General features: G+C 33.8%; 1 protein-coding gene across 4 annotated transcripts in view; it reads right to left on the reverse strand.

Moving 5' to 3' along the window:
- The window catches only part of LOC143238566 (ankyrin repeat and sterile alpha motif domain-containing protein 1B-like), a 37,473-nt gene extending 25,048 nt beyond the window's left edge, over window positions 1–12,425 (reverse strand). The window contains exon 1 of one of the 4 annotated variants that reach the window (XM_076478914.1): window positions 12,206–12,415. The gene's annotated coding sequence lies outside the window, so the exon portion shown is untranslated. Of the gene's footprint in view, window positions 1–2,418; window positions 2,779–2,857; window positions 3,221–12,205 lie in introns of those variants that run through there. The other 3 variants (XM_076478911.1, XM_076478913.1, XM_076478912.1) reach the window with 3 other exon arrangements.
- Window positions 12,426–17,512: the final 5,087 nt, after the last annotated feature.

A 17,512-nucleotide genomic window follows, 5' to 3' on the forward strand; every position in this document is an offset into this window, starting at 1 on the left:
CCATGCTTTTCTGTACTATTGGTGATGAATTGGAACAGTAAATGGACATCACAAAATCCAATGGTTTTAAAAATAATATATTCCAAACAAGTTAAATGAATGTAAACACATACAAATGACAAAAAAAGAATTCTTCATATTGGATATCACAATTGCTCATAAAGCTTCAAATTATTCTCTTTTCTTTTAAAACATTCACACACGCAAGTTCAGTAACCTTAGAATCCAACTGACAAAGCCTGGCATGGACAGGTGATTACAGTGCACGAGTTGCAATCTGAAGGTTCTGAGTTCAAATCACCATTCCGCCAAATATGCTCGTCCTTTCAGCTGTAGAGGGCATTATAATGTTATGGTCAATCCCACTAGTCATTGATTTGGTTTGTTTTGAATTTTGTACACAAAGGCTATCTGTGCTAGCTGTCCCTAATTTAGCAGTGTAAGACTAGAGAGAAGGCAGCTAGTCATCACCAACCACCACCAACTCTAGGGCTACTCTTTTACCAACGAATAGTGGGATTGACCATCACATTATAAAGCCCCCATGAATGAAAAGGCAATCATGTTTGGTGTGATGAGCATTCGAACCCGCAACCCTCAGATTACGAGTTGAGTGCCTTAACCACCTGGCCATGCCATGTCCACTACTCACTGCAAAAAGAACTTAGAAACTGAAATAAGACTTCATTTTGTTACATAGAATATGTCAAAGCACTGTAATGTCAAAAATATGTAATTTCAGAAGGTAATAATTTATAAAACTATGTTAACTGAACAACACAATAGTTGTGCTTATACTCAACAGTAAAGCCAATATATCATCATCTTTTTTAAATTGTTACCAGAGGGAGAATTTGCCATTCAATTGCATTCTACAATTCACCAAACATGTTAAGGGGTTGACTGTCACTCTTATAAAGAACCCATACCTTAAAATGTAAAAATAATCTGTGGATCCAATGTAGCATTGTTTCTTGAAAGTTCCTTGAGTAATTTGTAAACAGTTTTCAAAAACCTGTCTCACTAACGGATTGATTCTAGTCTCTCCCGATCTATATGCTTGAAATTAATCCACCCATAATTATAACTTCATTAACTCTTTCAGCATGGGTTCGATCATAGGGACTGAACTTGTAACCATTTTGTGCTTCTAAAGGTTTTCATGCTATAACTTTTGAATTATTAAGTATATCTTCACAAATATTTGCATATTACCAGTAAATATAACAAGACTTCCTTACTCAGATTTTGTTGTTGTTTTACTATTCATAAGTGTGCGTGTGTGTTTTCTTATAGCAAAGCCACATGGGGCTATCTGCTAAATCCACTGAGGGGAATCGAACACCTGATTATAGCATTATAAATCCGTGGATTTTAGCCTTCACAAAATGATCTGTCTTGGTTGCAATTTACTAGATCAGCATTTTGTAAAATAGAATCACCTGTCAGTTATAATATATATATATACATTATAACTATTTACAAATAAGTTCTAAACTTAGTTTTGTTAAAACATAGAACAATAAATAAAATTGGATAGCAAACATATATTTCTAGTAACGAACCTTTTACTTGCTCACTGTTTTCTGTTGCTAAACATTATCAAGTTTTGCAGGTGGAGGATGTGAAATGAAATAATATTTTTGGTTTTTATATAGTGTAATGGATTAAACATTATATTTTTGATACCTACGCTTGTTTTAGAAAAGTTTTCTTTTGCTTTTGATGTATATTCTTGACTGTGTATCCTGCAAGTCCTACCTGTTCTTTAACTTTGTAGAAAATTCGTGGGAGTAAAAATCAACAATATTTGTTTTACAAAAATGCTATAGATCATTATTGAGACTTCAGGAAACTTGCATGATTCATGTAAAAGTAACTTAGTATCTAAGAGACAAAAAAAGAGTAGTATTATTAGTCAACTATAGCCAGTGTGTTGTAGTTCTAGGAAGTTTTAATTGTGATTAACGCCTATTAATCGGACAACTACAGAAGTTGACCAGAAATGTTCAAAGATTTCGAACATCACAAACTGTTCAACTACAGTGAATTACTTCGGTCGTTATTATTTCTACATGGACATTAAATATATTCGCCGGAAAAATTCAGCTTGTAAGGGTGTGAGGCTAGCTAAGAAAAGCCAGCATTAGCTTAGGCAAGAAAGAAGCCTAGAAAGAGGAAGCCAGTATCTAAGTGGAAAGAGAAAGTAAACATTTCGAGGCTAAAACAAGACTATATCAGAGCCAGGAAAGACATTAGGCCAAACAAAATGGATTTTAGACTCAACTCCAATTGACCAAGGCAAAATGACAACTCTAAACTTATTCGACATATTAAAGTACCACCATTTAATGAAAATGAAGTTGATAAATATTTACAACATTTTGAGATAGTTGCCTAAATTATTATATAGCCTACCGAAAAATGGTCATTATTCCTACAGAGTGTTTTGACTGGTAAAGCACAAGAAGCTTATGCTGCTTCTTTCTAGAAGACTCTACAGGTTATAATAAGATTAAAGCAGCTATCCTCAAAGCATATGACCTGGTTTCAGAAGGTTATCACCAAAAGTTTCAGGGTTATCACAAGCATGATAGTCAAATTTATATGAAATTCGTCCATAAAAAACAGGTTTATTTTGATAGGTATTGTAATTCTCTGCATATTGGTAACAGTTTTGGTAACATAAGTCAAAGATGTTTATTTCACGAATTTAAATGCTGTACAAGTTACGATCTCAAAACTTATTTGTATGAAAAGAAAGTTGAAAGCAGCTGTTCTTTTCAATAATTACATTTAACTCATAAAACCACTTTTCATGAAAAGAAATTTCTGCAAACTAAGCAAAAGCCTGTACCTTTTCAATCCACTGAAGTTGAGTATTCTATAAAAAAAACATCCAGCTATTGTCGTTCGAAATCTTATGGCAGTCTGGACAAAAACTTCATTAAAATCATCAAGGCCTCTCTGCAATTTTTATAAAAACCTGGTGATATGATGCCAGATTGCTGAAGTTTGAAAAAAAGAGGCAACACCCAGTGCGTCTGTGTCCACATATGGATGTTGTTTCACCAGATCATTTGATGTTGTTGATTTGACCACTGATAGAAGTGCTAATGCAGTTAGAGTGAAATTTAAACTTTTTGAGTCTGTAATTTCACAAATGATACTGCTAATTTCATACCCGTACGTATTTTACTTGATACTGGAGCAACTCAACCACTATTGTTAGAGGGTATATTGACTCTTGATTCGAGTTCTCAGGTTGTTGAGACTGGTTTTGATAATGTTCCTCTTCATAACATTTATTTAACATCAGACCTAGTTTCGGGACCAGTTGTGGTTGGATTGAGACCTAGTCTGCCAGTTAATAGGGTGTCAATATTGTGGGGAAATAATTTGGCTAGGGAAAAATTTGTTGCCAAACTCAATATGGTTAGTGAGCTGATCATTATTTCATATAAAGATGATGTTGTTGTTGAGGAGAATCCATAAGTTTCCTTCAGGTTCTGTGACTTGAACTTAGGTAAAGAAATTAAGCCTAAAAGGAATGATAGACACTTGTTCAGATGATAATATTATGGATTTGTCTCGGACATTTTTTGGACCCAATGAGGATCTTGTGAATAACTATCCTACTAACAATTCATCTGTGAGTGACAATGATAGAAGTAAGAAATCTGATTCATCTGGTGAAGTTCTATTTGCGAGAAGCAAACTGATCACTGAGCAGGAAAAGGAATGCTTATCTCTTCATTATTTAAATACGCACTTCCAAAAGATGGATTGAAGAAAGTTCCACATGGTCACTTTTTTCAAAAATATCATGCTCATGAGAAAATGGAGATTACCAAATAACCCAGCTTCTGAGAACTGGGCTAATTTATCAAATTGTTTTTTTGTTTTTTTTTCCAAAAGCACATTGTTGTGATATATTGAAAGTATTCCATGAACTTTCCATGAGAAGTCATTTAAGAGTACGCAAAACGTGTGACAAAATTACGAGACATTTCTTTTAGCCAAAAATTAGGCAATAGGTTTCCTGGTTTTGTAAAACTTTTCATATCTATAAGTTGGTCAAAAAACCCTACCAGAAAATCCACATTGCTCCTTTAAAACCTGTCCCAACTTTCGAGAAACATCTAAATCATGTGATTATTGACTACGTTAGGCCAATAAGATGGCATTTGTGTTTAAGCACATTCACATGAGTGTAAATTTAGTCTCATATGGTTATTTTTATTAATTGTCTTCACACTTGAAACTGTATTGTATTTAATATAAACATATATATATAAAGTTAAAACTGTCTAACGCCAATTTTTAAATACTTAAGGAAAAAAGTGTAACGGATTAATCTTCGTATGTTTATTTTAATACCTACACTTGTTTCAGCATATTTTCTTTTTGCTTGTAACATACATTGTTGGCTGTGTATTGCACACGTCCTGCCTATTCTCTAGATTTGTAGAAGATTTGTGAGAAAAAGAATCAACGATATTTTTTAACACAAATGCTAGCGCATTTTCAAACATTGTTCCAACTTCGTGAAACTTGCATGATTCGTATCATAGAGATAGTAGTAATACAAGAACATTATTGGACAACTACAGTCAGTGTATTATAGACCTCAGAAGCTATAATTGTGTTTAACGCCTATTAATCGAAAACTACAGAATTTGACCAGAAATGTTTATAGATTTCGAACATTACAAACTGTTCAAGTTCAGTGAATTAACTTCAGACATTAACATTTCTTCCTCGGTTAAAGATAAGTGGTGTGAGGCCAATCAAGCTAGCTAGCTTAAGCGAGGTGTGACAATGTCAACTTTGGACTGATCTGCTCGTCATGGACTTGGATCATCGATAAATTATTCAGTTCTAGACCAGATATAAAACTCAGTATTCTTTACAAGTTTGTAAAACTGTTGTACATAAACCGCCATTTGCAATAACTATTAGTAATAACAATTATTATAATTTCTTTTTCTATATTAAAATATATGGCCAAGTCGTTAAAGCACTCAGGTTGTAATCCGAGGGTCACGAGTTCGAATCCATGTCTCATCAAACATGCTCGCCTTTAACAGCAGCAGGAGCGTTATAACATTACGGTTAATTCCACTATTCATTGGCAAAAGAGTAGACCAAAATTTGGTGGTGATGACTAGTTGCCTTCCCTCGTCTTACACTGCTAAATTACGGACAGCCAGCACAGATAGCCCTTGTGTAGCTTTGCGCGAAATTCAAAACAAATGAACAAACAATTAAAATATATTTGTGTTGAGACAGAAAAATGTTTTTATCAATCTTGTTAGGAAATATCATAAAATTGATACGTATCACTATTTTTATTAACTTTTTATTTTCAATAACATTTCCGAATATTTAAATGTATATATATTAACAAAACTATGTTGATAGAGTTCACAGTTGAAATCTTAATTTCAATGCAAAGTTTCTCACTAATTTCTTAAGTATTATTTAATGGTCTATAACAGATTCTTGCTAAGTTTTTTGCTTTATAATGATTAATAGAAACCCAGATTAATTCAATCTCCTTGGTATTGTCTTTGATATCCTCAATTTCTACAGGATCTAAATCATATTTTACATATAATGCCACCCCTCCCCCTCTTTTGTAGTATATTCCTATTATATAGCCTGTAACTCTATATTTCTAAGATTTTGTGTCATGAAAACCATTTTTCAGTTATCTCATATCAAATATCTTTATTCCAATCATGCACTTCCCTGAAGTCATCAATTTTATTTTTTATACGTCTACCATTATAACTACTTCTACACTCATTTCCTATGCTAAGCTTTTCTCAGCCTCTATTTTTGCATCTAGTATACATACAGAGTAAAAACTTTATCTCTGCTAACCCATTTAAACTGCCTATTCTATCAGTTATATCCCTAATCTGTTCTCTGGGGTAGCATAATCTGATTCTTTTCTCCCTATTTTCCCACATCTTGTCAATGAATCACTTATGGCTATAACCTCTTTATCATCTACTCCCTTCTCTGAATTTTTTGTTTTCCTTCCGCGGGTTCGAATCCTGGTCACACCTAACAGCTCACCTTCTCAGCCGTGGGGTCGTTATAATGTAACTATCAATCTTACTATTCATTGGTAAAAAAGTAGCTTAAGAGTTGGTAGTGGGTGGTGATGACTACGTTGCCTTCCCTCTAGTCTTACACTGCAAAATTAGGGATGGCTAGCTGAGATAGCCGTCATGTAGCTGTGCGAGAAATTCAGAACAAACCAAACCTTCCAAATGCACGAGTGCTTGGTTTGCAGAAGCCAAGGGCTCAAATTTGTTGCTAAATAGAATCGGCTCATTACAATTCAATTTAGTACTTTTAGTTCTGATAATGAATCATTAAAAAATACAATAATTTGAATAAACTAATTTAAAGATTACGATTTTTTAACACGTTTGATGATTTACCAGTGAGTTGAAATATACGTAGGCCTAAAACACTGTTTCTACTACAGCCTGCATTTTTGAACTCTTCTGTGTAAACGCATTATCTACGAAATTTACGGAAAAAAAAATAAAAATTGATCTATTAGGGATATTTCGCTGACATATACGATAACTGGTATAAGACTAACTATATCTCCTTATGGAACATTTGCCTTTGGCACAAAAGGTTCAGAGTAGATGTTTGACACATTAACCCTCATTTTTTGACTGTTAAGACAGTAGGAAAGTCATTACCAAGATGAAAGTTATTATCCTAAATTAGAGCCAATTCTAAACGTTAATTGGCAAAATATTTTAAAACAATAAGAGACAGTGCTTAAAAGAACAACCTACTTCACTCTGTTACCAAATCTGAAGATATTAATAAACCTTTTATAAGCTTTACTATTGAAACTGCAAAAACTCGCTGTCATGATTTTTTTTTTTTTTTTGAACAAAACTTGTTGCTTAGGTTCGGGAAGTTTCTACTTTTGACGTAATGACATATCAGTGTTGTTTCTATTGGTTATTGCTACAAATCAACATTGTTTTAAATTAGCCAATAATTGTTTCTTGTGGATTGCAAATTAATTTTGAGAAACAAAAAAGTTAGATATAATGATAATAAAATCTAAGAACCTTTCTTTTCGGACAGTTTTTCAAGCATAAACCGTTTCTTCAACTTAATTCTGTTAAATATACACAACACATTCGAATATCAGTAAAATATAACAAAACTAGGGTGCATATCCCACAATATAGCATATTACAAGGTGTAAAATACTGTAGTTACAAGAGGGAACATTTATTCTTCACGTACGTAACATATCAAACAAGATGATTTTGTTGATTTTTTCTATCTTTGGAAATGCTTTTTCACATTTACTTAATTTACTCTATGATGTGTTTATAACCAATTGAAAGCTCACAATTTCTCCTGCATGATTTTTTGGTTTTTGAAAAGTGTCTTCATGAGTAAACTCATTTTTTTGTAGACATTCAGAGAAAAGTAAGGGGAATGGTGTTTGAAAAATATTTTTTAAAAGATACAAATACAGCTTAATTAATAAGAACAGTTAATTACAGTAGTACTGATATAGTAACTTATAATATTCTTTATTACAAAATGTGTATATACAACATTAAAAAAAATTGTTTACATACACCACTTGTAAAATTTGACAAGGCTTAAAAAATTGTGGCAAATGAGCACACATTTTGTAAGTAGGAGAGATCATTGTTTTCTGTATTTCTTTACTGTTCAGTGTTCTGAGAGAAGCAGCTGAACTTTTAAGATATATTTGTAAATAATAACAAAACATACATGTGTAATGTATTACAACTGAAATGTGATTCTATTCTACAAAATACTAGTCCTCTAAAACAAAGGAAAACAGTTTTACTTATTAAAGGCTAGTTTTATACTATTTTATATCAGCTGTAGTTGCATGTGACTCACTGATTTATGTATTAAAAATTGTTATAATTGTATTATTATACTTTGGATGTTTAACTTAGTTGAAAATTGGAAATTATAATAAGTTAAACTCGGTTATGAGGTTTGTTACATTGACTTATCAATGACTTATGTTGATTTAAATATTATTCACTAAAACAATAGTTAAAAAAGGAAATTTCAAACACTAAGATACTACATGTCTACTGAGTGACCTAAGTATCATGATACTTATTTCAGTTTCTGTGACCCAGTAACAGAGGCTAGATTAGAAAATTTTACTAATTACACAATATTTTATTCAGGCTTGTTTGATTGTTTGTGTCATCAATACCTGTAATACAAGACAGAATCAAGATTAGGAGTTAGTATGAGCTGATAATTTGTGTTTAGTATGTACAGTGGAACTTGTTGGTTTAAGTAATAAGGAAGCTTTCATTGTGACATAACACTGTGATGTGTGTTGTATTTTTGCTCATTTTCATCTGTCATACAAATACGTTTTTACAGCAATCAGAACATGGAAACAAAACTGACAATGAATAGTAGAGCCATGGCAACATATGTAAACATCTGTAATGAATGTTTCTGAATTACACATACACTGCTGGCCAAAATCTTAAGGCCAATGACAATAAAGAAAAAATATGCATTTTGCATTGTTAGACTCAACCACTTATTTTTTTTAGTAGAGCTTCGAAAGATGAAAATAAGAAAAGGGAGAATAAAACTGAATTACACATACACTGCTGGCCAAAATCTTAAGGCCAATGAACATAAAGAAAAAATATGCATTTTGCACTGTTAGACTCAACCACTTATTTTTTTGAGTAGAGCTTCGAAAGATGAAAATAAAAAAAGGGAGAATAAAACTAAAAACCTTTTTCAGCATTTAAAAGGGAAAATGTGAACACTATGAAATTAACCTAAATACTAGCTGGTCAAAGGTTTACAACCATACCAAAAAGAAGTCCTAAACAGGGTAAGAAATGCCCAACAAGAAGTCTTAGTAGTGAGTTGCGTGGCCATCATTGCAAATAACTTCAAACATTCACTTTGGCATGGTCAAAGTTTGCAGAAGGCTGGCTGGAATTTTATTCCAAGTGGTGAAGATGGCTTTATGAAGATCATGCATTACTTGGATTGACATTCATTTCTATAGACTTCCTTTCCCATACACCCCCAAACATTTTCGATGGGGTTCAGCTCAGGCAAACATGCTGGATAGCCCAAAAGAATCACGTTATTAGCCATGAAAAAGTCCTTTGTCCTGCAGGCATTGTGGATTGCAGCACTGTCCTGCTGAAAGATCCAGTCATTTCCACACAAGCAAAAGCCTTCAGTCAATAAGGATGCTCTCTCCATCATACCAATGTAGCCAGCTGCTGTTTTGATGCCCCTGTATTACCTGATGCTCCATTGTTCCATAGAAGGAGAAAACACCCCAGATCATGATGAAACCTCCTCCCCTGTGTCATACAGAAAATGTCTCTGGTGGGATATCCTTATCGTGCCAATAACGTTGGAAGCCATCTGGACCATCCAGGTTAAATTTTTTCTCATCAGAGAACAAAACCTTCATCCACTTTTCTACGTCCCACGTTTGGTGCTTTTCAGCAAAGTTTAACCAAGCTGTTTCATGGTGTGGAAGAAGGTGTGGACTTTGAAGATGTTTATGGTTTTTAAAGCCTTTCTCTCGTAGATGCCGTCTTATTGTTTTTGAGCTGCATTCTGCGTCTGTAAGGGCCTTAATCTGGTTTGACGATTGGCTAGTTTCTTGCTGGACAACCCGTTAAATCCTCCTGTTCAATGCCAGCAAAATTTTCTTGAGCTGACTACTTGAAATTCTTGTTCTGTATCCCTAAGGGTCTTTTTAGAAATTTGCAACAGCGGTTTTACTATGCCCAATCTCACCAGCGATGGTACATTGAGAGAGATCTTGCTTTTGCAGCTCGACAATTCTGCCACTTTCAAACTTGGCCAACTTTTTAGCCTTTGCCATGTTTCTATCCAATGTAACACAGGAGATATCAGTGAGAAATGTTGACAACACTAATGCTTGAACACCAATGACTAAATTTCGTTACCTGTTTACTCATTAACACTTCATTTCAGAATGGTCTTAAAATTTTGACCAGCTAGTATTTAGGCTGATTTCATTTTGTTCACATTTTTCCTATTTTTCTTTAGCACTAGATGAGTCGACAGATGTTAGCAACACTGGACAGTTGATATTTGGGTTCGATATGTAACTTCAGATATTCAAGTGAGGGAAGAAATACCTGGCCTTTGTGGATTACGTGATCGAACATGTGGAAAAACATCTTTGAAAAATTTCTTGAAATGTCAAAAAAATTCAATCTGGATTTAAAAAACTGGTTTCTGTCACAACATGCAGTGCTCCCACAATGATTGGGGCAAAATTAGGATTTATTTATCTTCTGAAGCAGCATTTAATTGAAAATAGTGTGAAGTCCACACTGCCATCTTTCCATTGCATTTTGCATCAAAAAATTGGGTGCTCAGATGTCTAAAAGTGATTAATTGAAATTTCTGATGGACATTGTTGTAAAAATCATGAATTATATTGGAAGTGGAAGCTCTCTCATCCATCAAGTTTGTTGAGTCTCTGAAGAAAAGCAGTGACTGTAATTTTGATCATCTTACTGATTTTGCAAATGTAAGATGGTTAAGTAGAGGAAAAGTTTTCGAATGATTTACTTCCTCATTTCCTCAAACAAAAGAGTATCTTGTTGAGAAAGGCAAGATTGAAATTTTCCCTGAAATTGAAACTTTGTCATGGCAGTGTGATTTTCACTTTCTGTGCAGCATGATGGTTAACTTGAATGATTTGAATATGAAACTTCAGGGAAGAGATAAAATAATAAGCAAGCAATCACAGTCTATTCATGAATTTTATTAAAGCTAAACCTCCTTGTAGAACAATCACAAGAATGATTTTACACATTTTGCAAATTTGAATAGTTTTCTAGAAGATAGTAAGGACTATGATTTCTCTGATGTTAAAGATGATCTCTGTGTAAACTGGATCAAAATTCTATCTCAAAAATTTAAATCACGTTTCTCCACACATAAAAATTTGAAATTGATATTTGAATTTTTGCATGATCAATTTCAATTTGACTTTGGAAATTACATCTTTTTTTGTTTTTGGGTAAGTGTGGATTTCAAGACGAGATGCTTACCCTGCAAAGTGTAGAACACATGAAAGGTAAACAAAAATGTTACATCAAAGAGATGTGCCTTACTGTTATGATAAATGAGTCTTCCAAATTTAAAGATAACAATTTCAAAATTATTTTCCATGTTTAGATCGACATGGGTTTGTGAGTCAACATTTTCTACACTAGATTTTGTCAAGTCTGGGTACACATCTTGGCTTACTGACATAAATTTAGAGGCAGAGCCGAGATACTCACTGAGCATAGATATTAAGCCAAATTTCACGAAACTTGTTGATGAAACCTCGTCAATTTTCACAATGAAGGTTAGTTGAAATGCAATTATTTTGATTAAACTAATATCTTTCTCTTTTTTTTTAATAGTGTGTCAAACGTTGTTTTCATTAGCCACAGTTGTTGTGGCCACTATGAAAAATAAGTTGCCCATCCCTACTCCATAGTAACACACAATCTTACAATTTGTTTTTTATCAGGGATAGTAAATTGTGTGTCCTTTCAACTTCAAAATACACAAATAGATACTGCTAAATACAATCTAATCATAAAACATTTTATGGTTCACTCTATTCTGAAATTTCATACAGTACAAACATATAATATATATATAGATATAAATGTATATAATATATAAATTAACAGACGAGAAATATGACTTGTCACATCTCAAAAGTTGTTACTCTGAGATCTACACCAGCAAATTATTATATAAGTGATCGCGAAGAATGACCCTTTATTTACACTCTATGTACAATTTATTAACTAAGCTTAAAAGATAAATTTTCTTTTTTATAACTTTACTTTTAACATCTTCTGACCTTTCCCAATGTTAACCCTAACTTATAAGTTTTATATTTCTGCCATTTTCCTTCTCTCTCGCTTACGTCATTTCATTACAACAATTGATTCACCACTATTGTTACACCTCCAACCAATAAAAACTGTGAAAAGCAAGATTAAATAAAATTATAATATTATTGAACATTTGTGTATAGTAACTAAGGCGACAAGTTATTAAAGTGGAAACCGAACTGTGGGAAGAAAAAACAAAATTTTATATTCAAGTTTCTCACCGTACATTCCACGGGTACTTCGACCAGTACAATTTGTAGTTATAAGGTTTTGTATAAATATTTTAATTGTAAATTCATATAAGGTCATTCGATAAATCTGAATTAAATTCTTGAAATAAGAAACAAAAGTTGCACAATTAGTAAATATCATTTACGTTACTCTTAACCCTGCGAGAGGCCTAGTAATTAGTGTCGTACTGAAAAATTTAGAAAAAGTGAAGGTTTTCTAAGAAAAAATAAAGAGTATTTTTACATGAAGTACTACAGTGGAAAAGTGTTCGGATTGTGGTGATATAAACAGTAATTTTTTTATCTATTAAATATGGTACCGTTTATTGAAAGAAGTTTTTTCCTGTTAAACTTAATTTCTTAAAACTATATATACTGAATTTAAGTGGTGGAAAAGAGAAATGAAGACCTTTAGCTAGAACTGATTTACACTGATTATTTATGTTACCAATTACTTAGGTTAACAATCAGGTCGCCAGGATGAAACTAGGAATGAACGCTATTAGTCAATCAATTCAGCCTCAAATTTTAAACATGTTCACGTCGAGAAATTTTTCTTTGGTCCATTGGTTCCACTTGTTTAGTACATCGGTGTAATCAACGCTGTTAACAACGATCGTAAGATAAGTAGAGTACGTATTGAACTATTTCAGTAAATTGTCTGTTCTGTCGATGTTTCGTTGGAAATGCTTAATCCAACGTTTGCTCCACCAAACATGCTCGTCTACTATTCGTTTTTTTCTGAATGAGTGGTTGGTGTGTAGTGATCTCTAGGTGCCTCTATTCTTTCACTGCTAAATTACGTACGTCTAGCGTAGATAACCCTTGGGTAGCTTAGAGCCAAATTTAAAACAAACCAACAGTCTCTTTAGAGAAATTTGATAAGCTAACGAAAATTTCGATTTGGTTCTTTAAATTGGAAAAACTTAGAATAACGTGCAGAAGCTTGCATTTTGAAATAAAGCAAATGTCAAGGTTTACTTTTTAAGTACCATTTTTCAGAGGCAGACTTACAGGTAACATAACTTCATTTACCTATGGTCATATTAGGGCATTAGCAATCGGTGTGCTCGAAGGAAAACGATGTTTGACGATTAATAGGATAACTATATTGGAGATGAAGAAACAGTTTCATGTAGAAGCAGGGACAGAGATAAAGTTTTCGGAATTCTACAGATTCCATCTTCATTACTTTAAAGCAAAATAAAAAAATACATCATTTCTAACTGAAGAACTAAAATACATTGCTGAAACAACGATAATTTAATCAATACAAAAATACATAGAAAGTAAATTAACAATAATACATGTTGTACATGTTTTAATAAAGGTTACATGATATTCGGTGTTGGTTAAAGCTGTTTCATGTGGATGGTTTCTTTAAGTACTAATTCCAGATCAGTGTTATCCCTGCATAGAATATTGATATTTTATAGTTCATGTCCTGTTTCTTCACTATGTTGGTGTATAAACGAAAACCATGAGTTACTCAACTTTATGTGTATTTTCATGAACAATATCATATTGTATTAACTCTTACTACTAGATGGCGATGGGTTTTGTCAATGTATCAGCAATTACAGTCTTCACACATGAAAATACAGAGAAGCCATGAACAAAAAGATGGATTCAGATGTCTTTTTAGTCAGAAGAATTCCCATATACATGATATGGGATTAAAACTCAACTGGAACTAAAACATAATTTGTGAGTTATGAAAATGCAACTACCTATCACCATATTGCTCTGTGCTCTTTGTTTTTTAACCTATCGTTTTACTTCAGTTTTTTTTATTCTACCATGACTTATGAGCATCTATCAGATGTTGAGTGCATACCCACCTATCAAATTTTAAACTTTAAGTAAAAATAATTATAAATCTGTACGGACAGTTTTACTCAAATTTTATAATTTTGTAACATTTATTCAATGTAAGTCACAAAGAAATATGAAATCCATCCTGACTTTCATGTTTGTTTACATGTGAACTTTGAACAGATCCTACAGTAGACAATTTACTTATTGATTTTAGCCCATAATCCTAAAGCATATGGATGTGTTTGTCAACAGTAGACAATTTACATATTATTTTTTAACATCTAGTCCCAAAGCATATGGATATGTTTGTTAACAGTAGACAATGTACTATTGATTTTAACTCCTAATCCAAAAGTATACGGATGTGTTTGTTAGCAGTAGACAATTTACCTGTTGAGTTTTAACTCCTAATCCCAAAGCCTATGGATATATTTGTTAGCAATAGACAATTAAATTATTGATTTTTAACCCCTAATCCCAAAGCCAATGGATGTGTTTGTTAACAGTGGACAATCAACCTAATGATTTTTAACCCTTAATTCCAAAGCCTATGGATGTGTTTGTTAACAAATCTTCATAACTTGATAGACTGAACAACCACCAATGAAGACCGACTTTCAAAGTAGCTGTAGTCAACATCTGAATGTGATTGGTCAGAGAACATTATGTACTTCTTTTTTTATGTATACTGTGAACCGTGGTGTCTGTCCATCAGTTCATGTCTCCTGTTTATGACGGCCACTTTTCGTGTTGAGTGTGAAAATTTACGGATGAAGGTAAAGTTCAACATTAACTATTTAAATAACAGTAGAACAGGTATGAATAATGTTGACAACAAACAGGATATTCTACATTAACTTGTTATGAATTAATAACACTATCATTCACATATCAACATGTGACGTAAGGGTATGTTATTGTTGAGTGGTTCTTAATAGAACATTTCTTATACAAATGTGGAACATCAAACAGAAAAACAAAACCCATTTAACACACTTACTCTAGAGCAGGGGTGTGCAACAGGTGGCCCGCGGGCCACAACCCGGCCCGCCAAGCCATTTAGTGTGGCCCTAGTTGTTGTAATCTAACCATGTGGCCTGATCTGTAATCCAACGCAAATGGAATATTTTTAAAAGCATCGATCCTACGGGATTCCCAGGCTTCGACTCGACAAACTTCTAAAATTATCTTTGCTAGAGAGGAGCAGGCCGAATTCGATTGGTCGGCCTCCTTAGGGCATGCATAGGTGACGTGCACTAGCACTATTGTCTACGACTCAACGTCATGTCCTGAACCTCGCCTTCGCCCGCTGGCGACAATTTTCCCTAACCTCTGCTGTCCGTCATTCATTATTGGTGAAAATTTTATTACCTTTTACAGTTACTACAAGAGATTGAAGGTAAATTGATTATTATTTAGCATATTGTTGTGACTTTACTGAATTTATTAAAATTTTTGCTTTCAGATGCATCTGATTCTATGTACAGTGTGACCTCGTTATTCGCGGGGTTACGTTCTTTACCCTCCCGCGAATAGCGAAAACCGCGAATATTGGACGCAGTTTTAAAACGTATATGTATGCGATTATATACTATATGAAATGCTTCCCAAACACTAATGATACTTATACTCATTGATGCAGTAATAATGTAGCAATATTGCATACTGTTATGTATTTCACTAAATTGTACCGTGCGTTACCGGGCTGTGCTTTGCCGTTTGCGTTGTTGGGGAAGCTGAGGCAGTCAGCCAATAGCAGTCCAATCTTGTTTGGTGAAGACGACAATTGATAAAAACGGCTTGATTGAGTAAATACAACAGAAATCTCCTCGAAAAGCCCTTTCAGTCTCTGTGACCTACGAAAACGCAGTTCGCGCATAACCGCGAATATGCGGGGCCGCGAATGGCGAACCGCGAATAGGCGAGGTCACACTGTATTTTGCTATTCTCAATTAATTTAAGTACCGGAAGGCTATGATCGGGATGCCAATTTAGAAACATGTGTTTCTGTCCATAAGAGGTTCCATGTGTAAATAAATTCTATGTTTTTTTCTACTTTGCTATTTTCGTGAGAATAATTTTTGTTTTGATTTCAGGGCTAGTAAAATGTCAGCAGTTAAGAAACGAAAAATTGATGATGAGGGAAGGTTATTCAACAGTGAATGGTGCACAAAATATCTTGTTGTCCCACATAATCAAGGTGTTGTCTGCCTCGTCTGTCAAACTACAATTGCAGTCATGAAAGAGTACAATATTAAGCGACATTACGCAACTAAGCACTCCTCCCAGTTTGATGAAATTGTTGGTCAGGCACGAAAGAACAAAATTGAACATTTAAAACATCCATTGAAAAGCAACAAGGTGTTTTGCCACTTTCAAGAAAAATTCAGAACTGGTGACAAAACTGAGTTTTAAGCTTTGTGAATGTATGGCAGAAAAGGGAAAGCCTTTCAGTGATGGAGAATTTATTAAAATTGTTTAACAATATTCACAGAATATGCATGTCCAGAGAAAAAATATTTGGTGGAGCAAACTAGCCTTTCCCGCTTTACTGTCTCACGCAGGACAAAAGATCTTTCAGAGGACATCAAAGAAACTTTGAAAGAGAGATTGAATTCGTGTGAAGCTTTCAGTCTGGCTTTGGATGAAAGCACTGATATCAATGACACATCCCAACTTGTCATTTTCATCAGAGCTGTTACTGCAGGCTTTGATGTTTTCGAAGAGTTTTAGATATGGCAAGCCTTTCCTCCACAACCACAGGACAGGATATTTGTGAACAAGTGCTTAAGGTTGTAGAAAAGTTTGAACTGAATCCTTATAAATTATGTGGTGTTACAACAGATGGTGCTCCTTCCATGACAGGTAGGACAAATGGATTCACCAAGAAATTTCTAACTGTAATTGGAGCACAAGACGTAGTTGTAAGCCATTGCATTATTCACCAAGAGAGCTTGTGCACCAAAGTTCTGGATTTTGCAGAAGTCATGAAAAATGTCGTCCAATGCGTAAATTATATTCGAACACGAGGATTAAATCATCGACAATTTAAAACTTTTTTAGATGAGCTGGACAGTGAGTATTCAGATGTTTTGTACTTCTCTGCTGTACGTTGGCTTAGTAGAGCTGCTACTTTGAAGAGATTCTGGAATCTGCGAGAGGAGATTAAGTTCTTCATGGAGAGCAAACGTCAGAATGTGGACTTCTTGAGCAATGAGAACTGGCTGAATGACTTAACATTCCTCACAGACATTACACAGCATCTGTCTGATTTAAACTTAAAACTACAAGGGAAAAGTCAACTTGTGAATAAGTTGTTTGAGCATATTTGTGCTTTTGAGAAGAAATTGGAACTTTTCCAGGTTCAGTTGAGAAGAGCCATATTGACCCATTTTACATGTCTTGCAACCAGGAAACTGGAATTTCCTAATCTGGATTGCACCAAATATGGAACCAGTGTACAAAAGCTGCGTGATGAGT

This window comes from Tachypleus tridentatus, chromosome 13 (genome assembly GCF_004210375.1).
Source record: "Tachypleus tridentatus isolate NWPU-2018 chromosome 13, ASM421037v1, whole genome shotgun sequence".
Classification (NCBI taxonomy): domain Eukaryota; kingdom Metazoa; phylum Arthropoda; class Merostomata; order Xiphosura; family Limulidae; genus Tachypleus; species Tachypleus tridentatus.